General features: G+C 44.1%; 1 protein-coding gene across 1 annotated transcript in view; it reads right to left on the bottom strand.

Annotated features, from left to right (window-relative positions):
- Nucleotides 1-2,868: 2,868 nt before the first annotated feature.
- The window catches only part of C2_1H2orf66 (chromosome 2_1 C2orf66 homolog), a 226,140-nt gene continuing 209,945 nt past the window's right edge, over nt 2,869-19,063 (bottom strand). Inside the window, exon 3 of the mRNA XM_086958613.1 lies at nt 2,869-3,074. The gene's annotated coding sequence lies outside the window, so the exon portion shown is untranslated. The remainder of the gene's footprint in view (nt 3,075-19,063) is intronic.

Consider the following 19,063-nt stretch of genomic DNA (forward strand, 5'->3'; position numbering starts at 1 on the left):
TGCTTTAACTATGTTCATTCCACATTCTGCTCAGAGCGTTCCTATGTGTTGTATTCTTATGTAGTCAGTTACTTCTGACTGCTAACCTGTCTGGCTGTGTACCTGCTCTGCTATTGCATTAAATCCACTTTCAACTTATTTCATGTGTAACTCATCAATTCAACAGGCGTGCATTTTAGTTACATTTCATTGTGTGCTCCTGCGTCCTCCCTGTGTCTCTTTTACTTTATGCCCTTTTCAACTCTGCATTTTCAGACAATACAGTTCGTTGTGTAAGCATGGTTCAAGTCACATTAGATGGTGATCTATCGTTCCTTGCCTTCCTCAATCCGTGTGTGCAGGGGGTCACACATAGTGTCCAGGCTCATTAATATTCATTAGGCAGGTTGTTCTGTGACGCGCTGCACCTGGAGATTTTGTGATGTGACCTAAAATTGCATAGGTCACATCATAAAATGAAGGATTAGTCTCAAACAGATAGTGCGTAATTTGGGACCACGTTGAGACTGCAATTGTTTAGTATATCCGGCCCTAGATGAGCTACTCATTTCTGACATAGTACGATGTGAAATTGCATGTTTCCGAAGAAACAGAAGTGAATAAGCTACAAAAAAAGTATGCTGCAACAAGATATGTGACAACTTCAGCGGTCTCAACTTACGTATTCAGATGTGCGTGTGAGTACATCGTCAGTTACATTTTTCTATTGAATTGTTGTACTCGCAGTTTTCTTATTTTCATCATAAACAAAGAACTACATATACCTGAATACAAAGAAAAAATAGGACTGTAGATCTCGAATCAGTTTATCAGCTTGTGTTACTCAAAGTGTCACCAGTGAGGCATGCACTTGTCACACACAGGCAGAACACAATCATGGAAATGTCTGACATGCTAAAGCTAGCAGGCATGGATGGACATCTGAATGTTTTAGGACATCACATTCTCGTGAAGAAGTATATTTTGCCACTATTTCCTTGAACATGTAGTTGGGAAGTCAATCTAATTTAAATCATACCAGGTGCTTAAATCAGCGAGATAGTCACCTGAATATGTTCATATACTCCATCTATTAGAACCATCCTAAGCTAACCTCTGCCCATTCTGAGAGTAGCCACTTGGTTAATAGTAGAATTCTTGTATTAATTGTACACGGATATGAACTTCTTGGATTGTGTACATATATTTTGACAAACGATCCTCAGAACATACAGTTTCTACAGAAACTAGTGCAGTGCAAACATGTGGTATGTACTTAATTTAAGTTCAACTGCAGCACTTTAGTTTATGAGTGCACCATAGTGCAAAACACACCAATGCAAGAGTACAAATGCATTTGTGCCACTTATGCTTGTCTGTTGGTCATTCAGTGTTTGTTTCTCATAGTTTTATTAAACAGTTTTCGATGTTTCCTTTTTGTCTTTCTTTTCAAAATTGTCCACCTGATCTAGACAAATTCATGGTAAGATCCCAGGCAGTGTAAAACTCCCAAAAAGACAAAGGGCCGGACCCACACGCCTGTTTACGTGTAGGAGCTAGGCATGTCTCTTGTGGTAAAGACTAAGGAAATAGAGGGTTACAAAAGTAAATTAGAATGATCCTGACCTGTTTTTACAGTCAGGAGTCATGCAGTTTACAGGATGACCGTGTTACTGATAGTGAAAGAGAGAATGTAGATTCAATGTGTATGAAGGGTCAACATCCATGTGAATTAGATCGTGACGAGATACTTTTAGAGGTCAGTATTTCTCCCAAATAGGCAGCTAGAGTGCCAAAGAAAGGGTTGGATGCAGCCACTCAAGAGGCAGATCTTATGGCAGCAAAAAAGTAACCACAGGGACCGAGAGAATTTGCGGGTTTTTCAGTCACTGCAAGAGTCGCTAACAAACGGGCAATAATTTGGAATTATGTGATTGACACTGTTCAACTTTGGATCTGGCCACTCATTTGGGACATTAAGGTTATATTTGTGAACTGTGGCCCGGAACAGAAAATACATTTGAACAGATGTTATGATGGAACCAGTACCCTAAACCATATTATTATTACTTAAGGGAAATATTAAATATGCATCCATGTGTTTTTCCATATAAGCTGTTGTCCACATTACCTATGTTTTGCACTTAGATGAAAAGCTGCAGCCCCCCCCCCCCTTTTTGCAGGATGTCTCAAATGCCAGAAAGGTATATTAAGACCCAACCCAAGCCTGAGAAGCACTAAAACGTAAGTGAACCTGAACCCAATCCTTTCACATCCAGAGGAGGAAACAGTGGGGAGAAGAAACACCTGCACAGCAAACCCAACCTCTTAATCAGCACAAAATGAGAGGTGCTGTCGGAGCTGCTACTGATGCAAAAGTTCATGATGGAGCCAGTATCCTGGACAATATGTTTGATAACCTAAAAAACAATTCAAGTAATGTGGTATGCCAGCAGCTTTCAGTTCTCCTGACCCATTGTTATCTAAATTTATTGAGTCGGAGAAAAGCCTTGATCCAGTTTGTTTCGTTTAAACATGATTCTTCCTCTGAAAAAGTTTATGTGTTACATTTTTTAGTTAGTGCTTAAACAATGCCATATTCAACCATGAGACAGACACAACGGCAGTGGAGGCGGAGAATCAAAATATTCCTGTATTTACCCTTAGCCTGGTTCAAATACACTGAACAGTTATCAAGTGATACAATAATTACTAGAAAATATGTTAAGGAGAAAAAGTATGCCAAATCCAGGATAAAACAAACCGAAAAGATAAGCATTTATTTACATTTCAAAAGAAGTCAAAGGTTAAGCAGAAAATTAAATACAGGGGTAAAAATTACAATATAGGCATAAACGTTGTATTTATTTACATGAACACACACAGTCTTAGTAGCAATAAACTTGTATCTAGGACTTTAAAAACACAAGAGAGAAGATATGAAAATCCGAGCTGTAGGCAGATCTGTTTGATGTTTTGCAGGGATACTGAATAAATTATTATCAGTCATTTGGCAGTATAATAAACCAATGGAATAACCAATGTTCTCATGGAGCTGTTCCGTTCGGCAGAGAGACAAACTGTGTTTAGGCGATCTAAAAAAAAAAGAGGCAATAAACAGATTTAATAAATGATTCGGATCACACATAAAGACACATCAATAAATATATGAGATGAAAATCACAGGCTTGATAGAAACAATCCTTTTTGAAAAATGCCAATGCTCCCTGTGGATTTATCGGAATTGTATGTTATGAGGTTTTAAAGGGGCTATACCAGCTTCCATCAAAGATTACAGATCATTACCATTTCACAACTTTAGTAAGCAATCTCTTAACTCTTCATTTCATCAACCCCCACTCTTAACTACATGCTTGCTCCCTTCACCAGTTGCAGTCCACGTTCTTCCTCAGCCTAGTCCATCTTTCACTTACTCCCTTGTCTGTTCCTTAACGCCTTCCTTTCATTAGTGCTACCTGTTGATATAAATACTCCAAACTACATATATCGTATTATACAAATCAGAAAGTAAGTACTACACTTCCTAAATTCCGAATGAGGAACGTTCTCCTCACAATTACCCACCTATAAATACCACTCGCTCTCATTACATACACAAACATCAGCATTTCATTATAATTACAACCCATAATGCCCTTTGGCCTACTGCAAAAACATAATAAACCCTGCATTTGGCTAGGATTGCGCTATACAAATACAATAATCATCTATTTACATATTAAAATTTGTACAGATTTTTATGTAAGGTCACCTTTCAGACATGTTGGTGTGGTGACCTTGTCTTTTTATTCCAGTGAGTGTGATTACACCAACTCTAATAATTTTTTTCTCTTGCCTGTATTACTCACTGCTGTGGGTGTCCCCCACCTTCCTGCAAAACAGACCTTATCAAGGCAAGCTCCATTGCATTGAAATAGTTGGCTTTATCCTCAAACTGTAACAGCAGCAAATACCTTTCTTTATGTTTATTTGTACAGCCCTTTACTATATTTGGCCGGATCATAGAATTTACGGAATCTGAACATCGGATACTGTCCTTGGGTTCACACTGACCAGAGTCAAAGTAACCTATTGGCATTATAGGTAGCTTTGTTTCATATTGTGAAGGGATGGATTATATTGGACAGTGGTCGGCTAGATCCTTTTGCGTGTCTGTGTGGAGGGTCATGTGCTTGGATGAGTGTCTTAATGCTGAAGGAAGTTAACCTTTGATTCATTCAGCAGAGATGAATTAGGGGCATATTCATGTGAGAAGGTTCAATGAAGATTTAATGTATGTACAGGCCATATTTATCGTCTGGTTTTGCAGTCATTCTCATGTTAAAAATATTTTATTGAGCTTTAAAGTGAAAAGGACAATACAAAGAAGAATATCGAAATGGTGCATAGTGTATGAGGATATGAAAATAGACAACTTCCATTATTATTGTGCCAATAAAAACTAAAGATTGAAGGGATTAATACATTAAGATAAAAATATAAATGAATATGCAGGAAGGAACCAGGAGCTGCTTGGTGTATAATAAACACATTGAATAATATCAAATGATCTATAGAGAAAATAAGTAAAACCTTACATATACAATTCAATATAATCATCAACTGGTTTCCAAAACAATTAGAAAGAGGCAAAATTATTAAGAACACCCTTAAGAGATAAATGGGATCCTCATCGGGTGAAAGTAATCTTGGACCACCAGGTAGGTACAGATAATAAAGATGCATTTTTCCAAGTTAACCGTATTTGATTTAAGAGCTGAGGATAACAAAAATCAAAGAGTTTGTTTTGTGTGTCAGATAAAGTAACTAATAAAGAAATGATTTACAGATAAGCAACACATAAGAACGATTATAAGAAATATGGAGTATTTTCCTAATAATGTTCCGTACATCTTTCCAAAATTGGGTGATACGGCTAAATTGCTGAAGTCAGAAAATAATTGAAATAGGTATGGAGTGAAAAGAGGAGAAAATGTTTTTTAAAATTCTGCAGGGATACCATTTAGTCCTGGTGATTCATGTGGTTTCAAGGAATGAAAGGCAATCCTAAATTCTTTACTGGAAATGGGTAAATATAAATTACACCTGTCAGATTCAGAAATTTGTTGGAGATGACAGGACGCTAAAAAATCCTCAATAATGTGGTTGTCAACAGAAATAGGTTTGCTGTACAAGGAAAGTAAAATTCGAGAAATTCATTAACAATATTAGTAGTTGATAACTCAATTTTTCCCTCATTACCATGAATAGCATGAACTTGAGTTTCATCTTTTTTAATATGAAGATAACTAGCTAGCAGTTTTCCAGATCTATTACTATTAAGATCAGATTTAGCTTCGTTATTTGAAACTTGTACTCCAGCTACTTTACTTAGTAAATAATTATTTTCTTAGTGTATTATTTGCAATTGTACTTTGGAAGTAATATCATTATAGGTTATAAACAGGCATTCAAACTTAGCTATTTGTTTTTCATGGTTAGAAATCTTTGTTTGAAATGATTTATTTTGGTGTGCCATTACAGAAATTGTTACCAATATATGCTTTAAAAGCATACCATTGTATAATATTAGATATTATACCATTAGCATTGAGAGAGAAATAATCAATAGCCGATATCATTTTAGTTTGAATGCTTTCATTGAAAGCAATAACAACAATCATATGCGATCTTGAGTTTGAGTTATGTGCTTTATCTGGTTTTAAATAAAGAGGTCATTACGTGGTCTGAAATATCAATGTTTCCAAAAGTAGGGTCATAGATTGCATGGACTAAGTTTTTTGAGGAAACCCAATAATTAATTTGTGAATATGAATTATGAGGATTAGAGAAAATATAAAATCATTTTGGTGTTGGAAAATGAAAGTGCCATATATCAATACGTTTTGTATTTTTAAATCGTGTTTTGAGCGCATAAAAACTCTAAGTCTAAATTGAGTAGAAGAAACTCCATCTAATAGGGGACCACAAATGAGTTTAAAGTTACCCCAACAATAAGCAACACATTACCCAAAATAAACATTACAGAAGTAATATTCCAAAAAGTCAGGTCATCAGCCTTTAGTCCATACATATTGATTAAATGCAAAATGGTAGTGTCAAGTTTAACTCTAGTAAAAAGAAATCTACCCTTAGTCTCAGAACGCTGATATTATATCTGTAGATTGAAGAGGAGGGTATGTGACATACCCATTTCCTTTTCATATAAGAGAATAAATATGTTGTCATCTACTTGTGTTTCTTGAATTAGGTTAAAGTTACCCCAACAATAAGCAAAACATTACCCAATATAATAATTTCAGAAGTGATATTCCAAAAAGTCAGGTCATCAGCCGTTGGTCCATAAATATTGATTAAATGCAAAGGGGTAGTGTCAATTTTAACTCTAGTAAACAGAAAATTACCCTCGGTATCAGAATGCTTATATGATATCTGTAGTTGAAGAGGAGAGAATGTGACATACCCATTTCCTTTTCATTTAAGATATGTTGTCATCTACATGTGTTTCTTGAAGTAAGCAAATATCAGCCTTATGTCTAATTAAATAATCTAATATTTTCACTTGTTTAACTAGGTGTTGTAAATCTTTAACATAAAAAGATACAGTTTTATTCTTGCAAGACTTGGCCGTAACTGTAAACATTAAGAAATGAGCATAAGCAAAATACAATCATAAATAGTAGGACAGGAAAACTATAATACAATAATAATGAGATTACAGTATCTCTGTGAAGAGAAGAGATAGGAAAGAAAACTGACAAAGACTAACATATAGAAGTCAACACACAAGCATTATAGTAAAGAAAAATCACAAAGACTCACATATAGAAGACAACAAACAAGCATTAATAGTAGTTTGGAATCTCACACAAGCATGTACAAGAAGACCCAGGGAAAAGTTTTCCGTAAGGAAAATATCATAATATCAGCGGGCCAATATTTGAAGAAGAGATGAGTGCAAAAGGAGCATCAGTTGAAAGTCTCATGAGTATCCATTGAAAGAGGAAAATTAAGATCGTCAGGGTGATAAAATGATTTAGAGATGTCATCTTTCCACATGCGCTTCATAGACAGATCAAAGAGCCCACATTTGAATTCAGAATTCCGTAGATGTGGTCTTAGAGCATTGAATTCTTTGCGTATAGTAACTGTTTCTTTGGCAAAATCTTGATGAATAAAGATTTTATTGCCATTGACAAGTAGAGAAGGAATTTCTCTTGCAGCTTTTCTTATGATTACTAAGTGGTGGTGACTTAAACTTTGAAAATAACTTGACATGGTTTGGCTTGACAAGGCTTAGCTGTGATGGAATACAGTGTGTTTCATCAATCTCACATTTTTCTGGGAATTTGAGATTCAGAAGGCTATGTATTAAGTTCTCCAGACCCCATCTGCAATCATTGCTCTCTATATCCTCAGGTAAATTAAAAATTCTTATATTGCCTATTTCTATTTTTCAAATCTAAGTAAAAGTTTATTTATAGGAATAATTTTAACTGTGATAGGAAGTAATTTTGTCTTTTTTAGTTTTGGTGTTTTGTATTTTAATTGCATTGTTTGAACTTTTCATTGATAAACCAGCCATATCTTTACTACTATTTTTAATCTGTGTGGCAATGTTATCAGTGTTCATCCTAACAGACTGTAACTCTTCCAGAAGTGTGGTTAAGGATGGTTCAACAGAGTCAACAATTTTAGATGTATGGGGTAGTGGAGAAATTACTTGTTTACACATTAGTATTTACAGTCACATGTCTGAGTTCTATATTGAGAACATCGAGAAAGAGATAGCCAATTTGTATATTAAAAGGAAAGAAATATTGAATTAAATGAAACCAATAGAGGTGGTAGGCGCAGCAGCTAAAACCAGCTGTGGGAGGATTTCAGGCCCAAGCAGCACCCTTTCCTGGAGGGTACTCCACCTATCCTAATCTCAGTCAGAGGAACAGTGGTGCCACGGAGCAGGTCTTAGCTGTAATTCTATTAGGAAACCAGCAGCAAACATCGAATGCAGGCAACCAAATACAGCCCCAGGTCACAGCAGGCAGAGGAAGTAAGGCATTAACTCAAAATAAGTGCAAAAATATCATTGATGATTTAGGTGTCACAGGGACTATCTGGAGTTGGACATCTTTACACACTAGCACGACCATTTTGCAATCATTCTGATTACATTCAATTGTATGCTGAAGCTTCTTGGACAAACGCAGCATTTCATTACGCATGTGATTGTTGCTTCTGAATTGTATTTATCATTTTTGTTTATTCCGTTTTTGGTAACCCATAGCAGATCTGGGGGTACCAGAGTAGTTTAAAATAGATATGTATTTAACAGCAGCACATGCACAAGAATATATAATGCGACAAAACATATCTCATAGCTGAAATTATATTAAAAGGAGTATTATATTGTTCAGATTAATGTACAGGCTTAGTGCTATGTTTAATTCCGTGAATTAATGTTGAAGGTAGTTGTTTCAGGTCCTGTTTGAATGCTATAAATGATGGGTTTGTGCATACTGAGGGGTGAGACGAGTTCCAGATGTTCGGGCATTACTTGAAATACGTAGGGCAATAGTTTTTACTTCTTGAACCTTAGAGGTGCAAAGAGCATGAACTCCACACTTTTCAGGGAGTGGCTTGTGCCAGGTGTCTTGGAATGTGTGTTCAAAACATTTCACTCCTGTGATCAGTCTTGCTGCTGCATGTAGAGTTGCATACAGAGGAACTGAATCGAGGTTAAGGACGCTTGTATGAAGGGCAATTACCTAGTCACAACTTGATAAAACCGAAGATTGCATCACTGTTTTGGAGTCTATTGATCTGATAAAGGATTTAATCCTCCACAAAAGCTACATCTGGCACTGAGCAGGCTTAGTTAATGAGTTTATATGTGCTTGAAGGTTATATTTTTATCAAGCTTGATGCCAAGAGATTTAATATATTTGATGAATTGGGGTTTACAGTCAAGCAAGTTAAGAAAATCAAAACATGATTAAATTGAAATTACCACATTCCACTTTCGCAGCCCTGTTTCTGCTTGTATTTTCTCAACAATTTATCTTTCCATTGCTTGCCAGAACATCTACTTTCCTGGGTCAGCAAAGAAATTACAGTGACATGTGAATTTCTTGAATAATAAAAAGCAATGACTGTTTACAATTGTGAATTATGGGGGATCAAATGCTGCTGTAGCCCAGAAGCTAAGCCATTGGACCCAATTCAAAAACTGTATTTTCTAGTATGTAAAGTAGCACTACAGTTGTACCCCTTACTACACAAAACAATTCACAAACATACAGTGGAGAGCTCTACCTCCCCATCTCCTATCTTGTCTATGGGGAGATCCTGTAAGTTTGCTACTGAGCAGTGAATGTAGGGGGAGTAGCAGGTAGATGGGTAATTTCTACTACAAAATGGTAGGGCTTTAGAGAAATGTATGAATGAGTTGAGGGATAGGCAGGCTACTGTAATCACTCATGCACCAAAGAGTTGTCATTCACAAACCACATTTCTAATGTTTTTTAATTTTTTTTATTTTAACCTTTATTCACAGTCAAAAATCTGTTACAGAGTTATTCACCTGCAGCCCCAGGGCCGACAGCAGATATCTAGAAAACATATTGTGTACTCAGCAAATATCTGACACAGCCTGAGAGCCGACATCCCGGAGGCTCGGCGGCGTACGATGAAAGCATAGTGCATTATAGATCTAGAAGTAGTCAGAATAGCATCATCGTGAAGACATTTCAAAACTTGTGTCATTATACCGCTGACTGCATACGGGACTTTGACATGACAAACCCAGAGGTAAGCAGGCAAGACTCAACCCAGCATCATAAAAAGAAAATGAAATGAAAAGGGCTAACTATGGTCTACCCCAACTGCCCCCCCCCCACCCTCAATTCGACAGCAGTGCTCTAGCCCAGATTGCAACACAGCTAATACTTGACTGAACATTATGCTTCTCGAAATGGAAAGGAGAAACGTGTGTTCCACCTAACGTCCTGCTTTCCTCTTAAGGCAGGCAGATCCCTCCAGTGTGGCCCGCGGGCAACACATCTCACATACCCCCCCCCCCCATGCAGCCTGCTCCCTAGTGCCCCTCTACCCGCCATATCCCTACCGCACCCCCCTCGGGACCCCTGCTGTGTACTAACCTCAGACCCCCGTGAAGGCCCCTACCCGAGTTCCTCAGGTGTGTTCTGCTCGTCAATGTCCCCACCCTGCTCTGTTTCCTCCTCCTCCCCATTATCGCTGATGTATGACTGATACAATGTCCAGAAGTTCTTGGGCCGACTCATGGGAGGGAGTAATTCGCTATATACCTCAGACTGTGTGCAGCAGTACAACATGTCCTTTGCCCATCTTTTCTTTGTTGGTAATGGGCCCCTCATCCAACAAGCGGCCACGACTCTTCTAGCTATCAACAATGCTATATCCACCAACCGTCTCAAAGCAACTGGCAAGGCCTTCGAGTATCCCAGCAGTGCCAATGCCGGTTCAGCTGCGATCTCCACGTCTAGAATCAAGCCCAGTTCCGAAAACACTTCCCCCCCAGAATTTACTGACGCCCGGACAGCTCCAGGCCAAGTGGAGGAAATCAGCTGTCATCGCATGACAGCGTTCACACTCCGGGGATTGCCGCAAACCGTATCTGTGCATTTTCTCCGGGGTATAGTAGACACGCTGTAGGAATTTGAAATGAACCAGTCTGTGTCTCCCATTCAAGGACAGCCTTTTCGTGCTGAGGCAACAGTACCTCCACATGTCGTCCTCTATCTGTATTTGAAGATCGCGCTGCCACTCTGTTCTAGCTTTGGAGGGTTGGGGCTGCTTGTGACGGGATCCCAGTTTGTTTAGGTTAGTCACCAACTTACGTGAAGACACTGTTTTAATCACATAAGAGAGTTCCGGTACCTCAGCTGGTTCCTGCAGATCCGGTCCCAGGAGTTCCCGCAATGCACCCCGGACCCTATGATACTGAAAACGTGATAGGAGAGAGATGTCTGCCTGCGGGGAGACAATTGTTCCCACGTCTTCACCACTCCATCCGTGAACAGATCCTCAAGTTTGGAAATTCCCAACTTCTGCAATGTTCTTGTGACTCCCCTCTCCCTCAGCAGGGGGATCCATACCGCCCATTCAACTCTCAGGTGCGGGGAGTCAAGAAGATCACAGTTCTGCGCCAGCGCCAACTCATGCCAAGCATGGTTCGTGGTTTTTATGGAGTCCAGTCTACCTATGCTCCGGTCCGCCGGTAGGCAGATCGTGGCTGGCAGCGGCAGTGGTTCAGCGAAGAGGCGCTCTAGAATGATATGTGGGATCTGCGGGGATCCATGTATCCAGGAATGAAGATGTGCCGCCTGCGCCACCCTGTAATACCTCTCCATGTCGGGGGCGCCCAGGCCTCCCATTTCATATGGTAATGTCAAGGTCTGCCACTGTATCCTGGGGTGTTTCCCCCCCCACGCTAGACGAATGAGTGCTTGTGTCAGTTGTTTGAAAAAGGCCTTCGAGAGGACAACTGGGATGTTTGTGAAGAGGAACAGAAACCTAGGCAGTACCACCATTTTCATAATAGAGATCCTGCCCATCAGAGACAGGGGGAGTTTGCACCACCTCTCAATATCATCCACAGGTCTGGAAAAAGCGGTTCCATAACTATCCCGAATCAAAATTTCAGGGTCCATATTCAACCGTATCCCCAAGTACCGGACCGGGTCAGAGGACCACCGAAGGGGATATTCCATCTCAAAAGGTTTGGTGACTGGGGTTAACGGTAACGCTACCGATTTGTTCCAATTGACTTTGAGTCCTGATAGCTCCCCAAACCGCACGACCTCTCTGAGCACCGATTGAAGATTCGTCTCCGGGTCGCGGACGTAAAGCAGAGTGTCATCCGCGTACGTAGAAATGCCAATCTTGTACGTCGGGAAATTGATGCCCTCTGCCGCATGGTATTCCCTGATCGCGCAAGCTAGGGGTTCAGCCACTAACGCATATAGTAAGGGAGAGAGAAGACATCCCTGTCTTGTTCCTCTGCTGATTTCAAAAGGGTCAGTGACAGAGTTCCCTATCCGCAATCTAGCCGTGGGCTTATAGTACAGTGCTACCAGCATTTGCAGGAAGGGTTCACCCAGTCCTAGTTTCCGCAGTACTCTTAGCATGAAAGGCCATTCCACTGAATCGAATGCTTTTTCTATATCTAGAAATATAGCTATGGGCTTATTCTCTTGCCGAACATGTTGCATAGTGCCCAACACTGTCCTGATGTTATATGTCAGATTCCGTTCTGGGACAAAACCTGCCTGCTCCGGCGCCACGAGATCGGGGAAAAGGAACGCCAATCGAGTGGCCAGCACTTTGGCATACAGCTTGGTATCCACATTCAATAATGATAGTGGCCGATAGGAACCGCAAACTTCAGGGGGCTTACCGGGCTTCAATGTCGTTATCAGCAGGGCCTTGCTCATGGTGGGAGACATCAACACGTCCGCACAGATCTCATCAAATAGGGTGATCAGGTGGGGCATAAGTTTATCCAGAAAGGCCTTGTAGAAGCCCACTGTAAGACCATCCGCTCCGGGGGCACTACCCGCTCTCATCCCCCCCAGTGCTTCCCGAATCTCATCCTCTTGTACCGGCGCTGCCAGGAACTCTCTCATCGAGTCCGGCAGGAATGGCATCCTAATGTAGGTAAGATAGTCCTCTAGCTCCTCTTCCATATGAGAGGATTTGGACTGATAAAGATCAGCATAATAATTTTTAAGTGCGGCAATAATTTCTGTTTCATCCGTAAGGGACTCCCCAGTGGGTGAAACTAGTTCATCAATTACCAAAGGTTTCCTCTCCTGTCGCATAATTCAGGCCAGGACTGAGGTGGGCCTATCCCCCTCCCCAAACACCCTTGCCGTGGTGTACTTGCCCATATGCAGAACCTCTCTGTCGGCCTCCTCATGATATTCGGCTATCAGTGTTTTGAGTTGTTCCGCAGATTCCGAAGCGGAGCAGCCTCCTTGCTTCTCCTCCAGATCTCTCAGTTGGGTCTCGAGTGTCCGCAACCGTTGTCTGATGGCTTTGAGTACACTGGAGTGTTTGGCTATGGCCATCCCTCTAATGTATGCCTTAAACGCATCCCACAGAGCTAGGAAGCTCTCCACAGTGCCTAGGTTTGACTCAAAGAAAGTGTCAATGTCTTCCGCTAGGCCACCTCTGAACCCTTCATCTAGAAGTGAGTAGGGAGGGAATCTCCAAGTGAACAGGGGAATTCTTTTCGCCGGGACCACCAGTGTCAGCAGCAGGGGGGAATGGTCCGAAAGAGTACGAGGCAGCACCTCGCAGCTACGAACCCCAGTGAGTATCGATTGTGAGGCCAGGAAGTGATCGATGCGCGTATGTATATCATGATACGCCGAGTAGTGTGTAAACCCTCCCCGTGTGGGGTGTCTATTGCGCCAAACATCAGCTAGGTCTAGTTTCATCATTTCAGCCTGCATAAGGAGGGCCGCGGCCGCCGGTCGACGCGTCGGCCCCCTGGATCTGTCCCTATCAGGGTCGTAGAGAAAGTTGAAGTCCACCCCCATAACATTTTGGAGGTCTCATAGGGCCGACAACGCGTTGATAAACCTGCGTAGAACTCGGGGTGGTCGTAGTTGGGCCCATAAACATTAACCACTACCAGGTCCAAACCCTTACCTATACACCGTGCAATCAAGAAACGCCCTTCTGAGTCCGCTTCAATTAGTGACAGCCGCAATTGAGAGCGTGGGTTGACCCATATGAGCACCCCTCTAGAGTGTGTGGTGAATCCCGCTGCAAGACAGTTACCTCTAATGCCTGTGGTGTTAAGCATCTTGCTCTGGGGAGGGAGGTGTGTCTCCTGTATGAGTGCAAGATCAACATGGTGTCTATGTAGGTAGTTCAACACCTTCCTAAGCTTACGGTGATCGTTTAGGCCCCTCACATTCCATGTTAATGCATTCAGTGAATCAGGACCACCATCAGCAGACATTCTACCTACATCAGCCATTTCTGGAGAGAAATCAGTGTGGCAGCTAACAACATTTCCCCTCTGCTGTTGAATAGGTTTCGTGAATCTGCAATAGTAGCAAAATTTCCTGCAAGATAGCACTCAGGCTATCTGCATGGCGTACCCTTTAGAACCCCCCAATTGAAACTGTAACCTCCCACAACTTGTGCCTCCCCCCACCCACTGCAGACCTCCCCCAACCTGGCCTGACAGGGTCCAATTCCACCCTCAGACCCCAAAATCACAAAACCATCCTGGGGTTCCCCAGAAATAGTCCACCTGGGGACAACTTGAGCTATGCGCGCTGGGGCAGAGGTCGCTAAAAGTAACACAGAAGAGGACCACATTTGTGCAACGTACAGCCGCTGCCCCAAGCGCCATTGCCCCAGGCCATATCAATCAACGTGAAGAAAGAATCGTGCACTTCAGAAAAACACTCTCAGCTGCCTCCAGGAAGTCCCTTACATTGTCTTGTTTCGCAGCTCTACATTCAAAGTTCAAGAAAAGGGAGGAAATAACAACAAAGAAAAATGAGTGATCTCACCCAGCTGCCAGCCGTCAGGAGTTCTATGAATGTCTCCGCCTCTTAGTACCTGGAGTTCCATTCAACATGGAGTCTTGGCCGTGCGGCGTTTCAGCGCCACCGCACCGCACTGCATCAGGCAACTACCAAAGTTAGACTCTCAGCTGTTGGCTGGGGCGTGTTTCCTGTTCATCCAGCCTGCTACTATCCGCTTGGTCGCCGGACGCTCTGTGGGGGCTGGCCCTCTGCTCCTTGGTCCACTCCTTCAGCGATTTCTGAAGATCCTTAGGATCGGTGAAGAAGTGTGAGTGCCCCTGCATGTTTATTCGCAATTTCGCAGGGTACAGCATTGCGTAATCAAGGCCCAGCTCCCGCAATTGTCTTTTGTAGGGGGCAAAGCGCCTCCGCTCCTCCTGAACCTTCGCCGTGAAGTCAGGGTACAAGGAGATTTCCATGCCTTCGAACTGCAGCTTCCCTTTTTCTCTAGCGGCCCTCAAAGCTGCGTCGCGGTCTCTGTAATTCAGCAGTTTTGCTATTATCGGCCTGGGGGCTGCACCCGTGGGCGGTCGCTGAGCCAACGTGCGGTGTGCTCTTTCAACTACAAACATCGGGGAGAAGATGTCGTCTCCCAGCAGGGTAACTAGCAGCTTTTCCACAAACAGTTCCATCCTCCCAGTATGCGTCGTCTCCGAAATCCCTGTGATGCGAATGTTCGAGCGCCTCGAGCGGGCCTCCAAATCCTCCGACTTCTCCTGAATGACTTGTAGGAGTCTAGAGAACTGCTTGCGGTCCTTGTCCCATTCGGTTTGTGCCTCCTCCAACTCTGTGATGCGTCTCTCCGACATATCGAGTCTTTCTGCATGTTTGTCAACCCTCTCCGCCATGCGAACCATGCGGTAGGTGAGCCCATCTATCTTCGTGCCTATGGACGCCATACTTTCCTGTAGCCCCCGTTCCATGGTTACCAGCATGTCCTTAATGTCGGCATAGAGTGTGTTTTCGGGGCCCGCACTCTTTGCGGGAGGGTTAGGCTGCTGCTCTTCAGGGGCTTTCGACTTACGTTGGTCAAACGTCAATTTGGATTGTGTCTTGTCGTTTTTGCCCATAGTTGGTTGCCAGAGGCGGCAGGTGCCGCACTTCTCAGCGCTGGTATTCGCCCTTTACGTCCATCGGCAGTGCTGCGCCTCGTCGTCTTAGCCGCTTACTCCACACCGTAGGCCCTTAGTGCGTGGGCCCGCGGCGCAGTGCTTGCAAGGGCCGCCAGACCTCTCCACACAGCGGGCGCCTGCGCCTGTCCCCAGCGACGGCTGTATTTGTGGGTCCTCAGCTCCGTGCTCTACAGCCGCCCCCGTCAGGTCACCGCTGATGTCCAAGAGCGTCTACACACGACGCTTATCTTCCGACTGTTTGGTTGCGCCCTTCTCACCAAGTCTTAAAGCAGTTGTGGCGGCTTGCACATGGCGCACTACGTACCACAGCACTCCTTGTCGTCTTCCAGAAATGGGGGGGGGGCAGAAGGGGGCCCAAATCGTGTTTTCCATAATTGGGGGGACCTGGGCCACCACCGGGACGAAGGCAGTCGGCGGAACCGCAGGCCAGGCCCACCTTCGCCGCACCACCGCTGGTGCACTCCCGTGGCGTCACCCCGCTAGGCCCCCGGTGTCCGAGCGCACTGCGGCGCCGCCCACTAATTTGTGGCACTGTGTGGTGGGGAGGGGGACCGCCGCTGACCCCCCAGTCTTCAGGCACCCCAACAATCGACGTGCTGGGCCGCAGTTCGGGCCAGGTGCACCGCCCACGCGTTCTCCGGCGGGCCCTCTCTGCAGTCCCAGGCAGACCGGTACAGACCTCCGCCAACCCTCTCACCGCTGTGTCTATTGTCCGCTCCTGCCCCCGTATCTGTGTGCTGGACAGCTGGGCGATCGGGGCTTCCCTCGGGTGCCGAAGTCCGGGACAGAAGTCGTTCGCCGTCCTACGGGACCTTGTCACTCCACTGGCCGCACGTCAGGTCACGCACACCGGCCAAGTTCTCAGGCAAGACCGCTGCTTTTGGGCCTTGATCCGCCGGGACTCGGTCGCCTCGTAGCGCCGCCAATTTCAGCCGTTCTGCCGCGAAAGTGCAGCCGAGTGTGCCCAACGGTCTTCCCTTGCAGCAGAGCACACTTGTAGGGGCAAAGTCCCGTTGATGGAGGATAATTTTGCAGGATTTTACAGGCGATGGCGCGGAGCTCAGCGCTCACACGTCCGGCATCGACGCTTGCAAGCTCTGCCCCCCCCCCACATTTCTAATGTTATTACATCCCTAAAGTTGACAAAATAGTTGTAAATGTACTCCATTCAGTACTTAATTTCTAAAATAATACGTGCCAGGGCCCTGAACAGGAGGCCACTGCAGCTTGCGTCATCCATCATCCCTGTCATCGCTGCCAAAACAACTAGTCATCGCTGCCAAAACAACTACTAACCATCTCTCTCGCCTGCAAGTGCAACAGTTCAGATTATTCCAGGTCCCAAAAACTAAAGAAGTGGCTGGGGAGGCAGGTATTAGTAATCTTTAATGTATATTGTATTCATAAACAACCGTTGTTCTGCACATGTCTAAATTAGAAGAGCAGCACCACCATGTGGCAGACTGTCATAAGAGTGGCATGTACAATTAAGTACCGAGCACCAGAAACCAAGTAAGTGCTGGTGCTGAGCACCGGAAACCAATGGCTCAAATAAAGCACTGACTCCATTCCAGCACCAAAGTAGGTTAGGCACCACACATGAGCACTCATAGGTACTGCAACATACTCCCATAGAACATCATGGAGACAGGAACCTAAACTAATACCCCCATAGGAAATAAACAATTTTTAGGTCGAGCCTAACGCAGCGCGCATGCGTTACTCTCAGATAGAACGACCTCTTGGAATCGCTCTGGACTTCCGGCCTATGGCTTGCGGTTACTAGCAGCGCTGCGCGAGCGCTCGCAACACTCGACTCATGGGACGCTGCAGCTGCATTCGCGGCCGCGCTTGTTTATTCTTGTCTGGTCATCAACACTACTATGTTACTACTATGTTACACCGGAAGTGAGAGAACGCCACTCACAGCGCGTGAACATTAGACAGTCATTGTTTAATCGATAGAAGAGAGAGAATTATTATTTATTTGAGAGCTGGACAAAGCAGAAGAGATGAACTGAAAATCCTTTGGTGTCCTTGCGATCGGTAGTGAGCCTGCAGAGAATATGGTAACAGTCAGTCCATGCAACTTGACTGAGCGCGCCCCGTCTCCTTATTCAGTCTGCCTCGCACCGCTTAGCGCTGCGACTCGAGCCACGGTCAGTAGCACGGCGCACTGTTCACTCACACGTGACACAAAAGCGCTTCCCTCGTGGATTCACGTCAAGTACAGCCAAGCACTCATTACAAAACACGCTTCAGTGCTCGCATTGGTGTTCGAAGCGCTATCTTAATGCAGTTAAAATGCACTTGTAATCTCGGCCACGAGTGTATTGAAAACAGAACAATCATGCAAAGCTGTGGTGTAGGAGACTGCATGAGGAGGGAGATTTCAGAAGTGGAGACACAGTGCAACACTTGGTTGCCTCTGGAGAGCTGGGCTGGACCGCCACAGGGCTCACCCAGGTCTATTTACTCTCGGGTCACTCCTCCAGGCAGGCACAGACCAGCTCCTCAATATGCAAGCACATCTTCAGTTTCTTCCTAGCAGCAAGGCCGCTTTGCATGTTCCCACTTGGGGCCTGTCTTGGGGGGGGGGGTAGCAATCCAGATCTACTCCTGGTTCTAAAGTTGTCTTTTCTGCACGGGGTTCAGGCCTCCTCAGTAAATGAACAACGAGTGAATGGAATAAAAAAAGAATATCTCTGATAGAGGAGAAATGTGTTTACACCACCCTGGAAGGTGTTGTGGGCCACCTCCACCAACCAAAGGGTTTGCCTCATTCAGAGGTTGTATGATTCTCCAGGCACAGAGGAGTATCTTCCTGCTGGCCCAATTTTGTACCCCCCTTAAGCAGTTTTCCCCGTCAGACTAGTTCTGACTGTCTTACGTGTGCACTGCATCACAGCTGCACCGAGGTGACGCAGAAAAGGCAAGAACAGTCTGTGATTATTGGAGCCTGTCTTCTCAGAGCATGATGCGCAACAATGGTCAACATCATCTGCCCTCTGTAAAGGGGGGCGGATGAGGAGCAGCATGGCTGACTAAGCAGTGGTATCATAGGTTATTCTCATTGTATTTTTCATTTTCAGCAATGGGGCGACGCTCCTCCGCCCTAGTGGAGGATCGGCCACTTGCACCTGGCATAGACATTTTCTTCAACGGCCTTAATTGTACTCTGCTGGCCCTCATCACCAAACCAAATGTAACACGTCCAGGTACACACAAGTTCTCAGCTCAAGCAAACAGCTAACAGGAAACTGTGAAATTTACTCACCTTTTGACTGCTCAGCTCTGCTTCTGTTTGTGTACAATATTTAGATCATGGGTACTCACAAA

This window comes from Lissotriton vulgaris, chromosome 2_1 (genome assembly GCF_964263255.1).
Source record: "Lissotriton vulgaris chromosome 2_1, aLisVul1.2, whole genome shotgun sequence".
In the NCBI taxonomy this organism is placed as follows: domain Eukaryota; kingdom Metazoa; phylum Chordata; class Amphibia; order Caudata; family Salamandridae; genus Lissotriton; species Lissotriton vulgaris.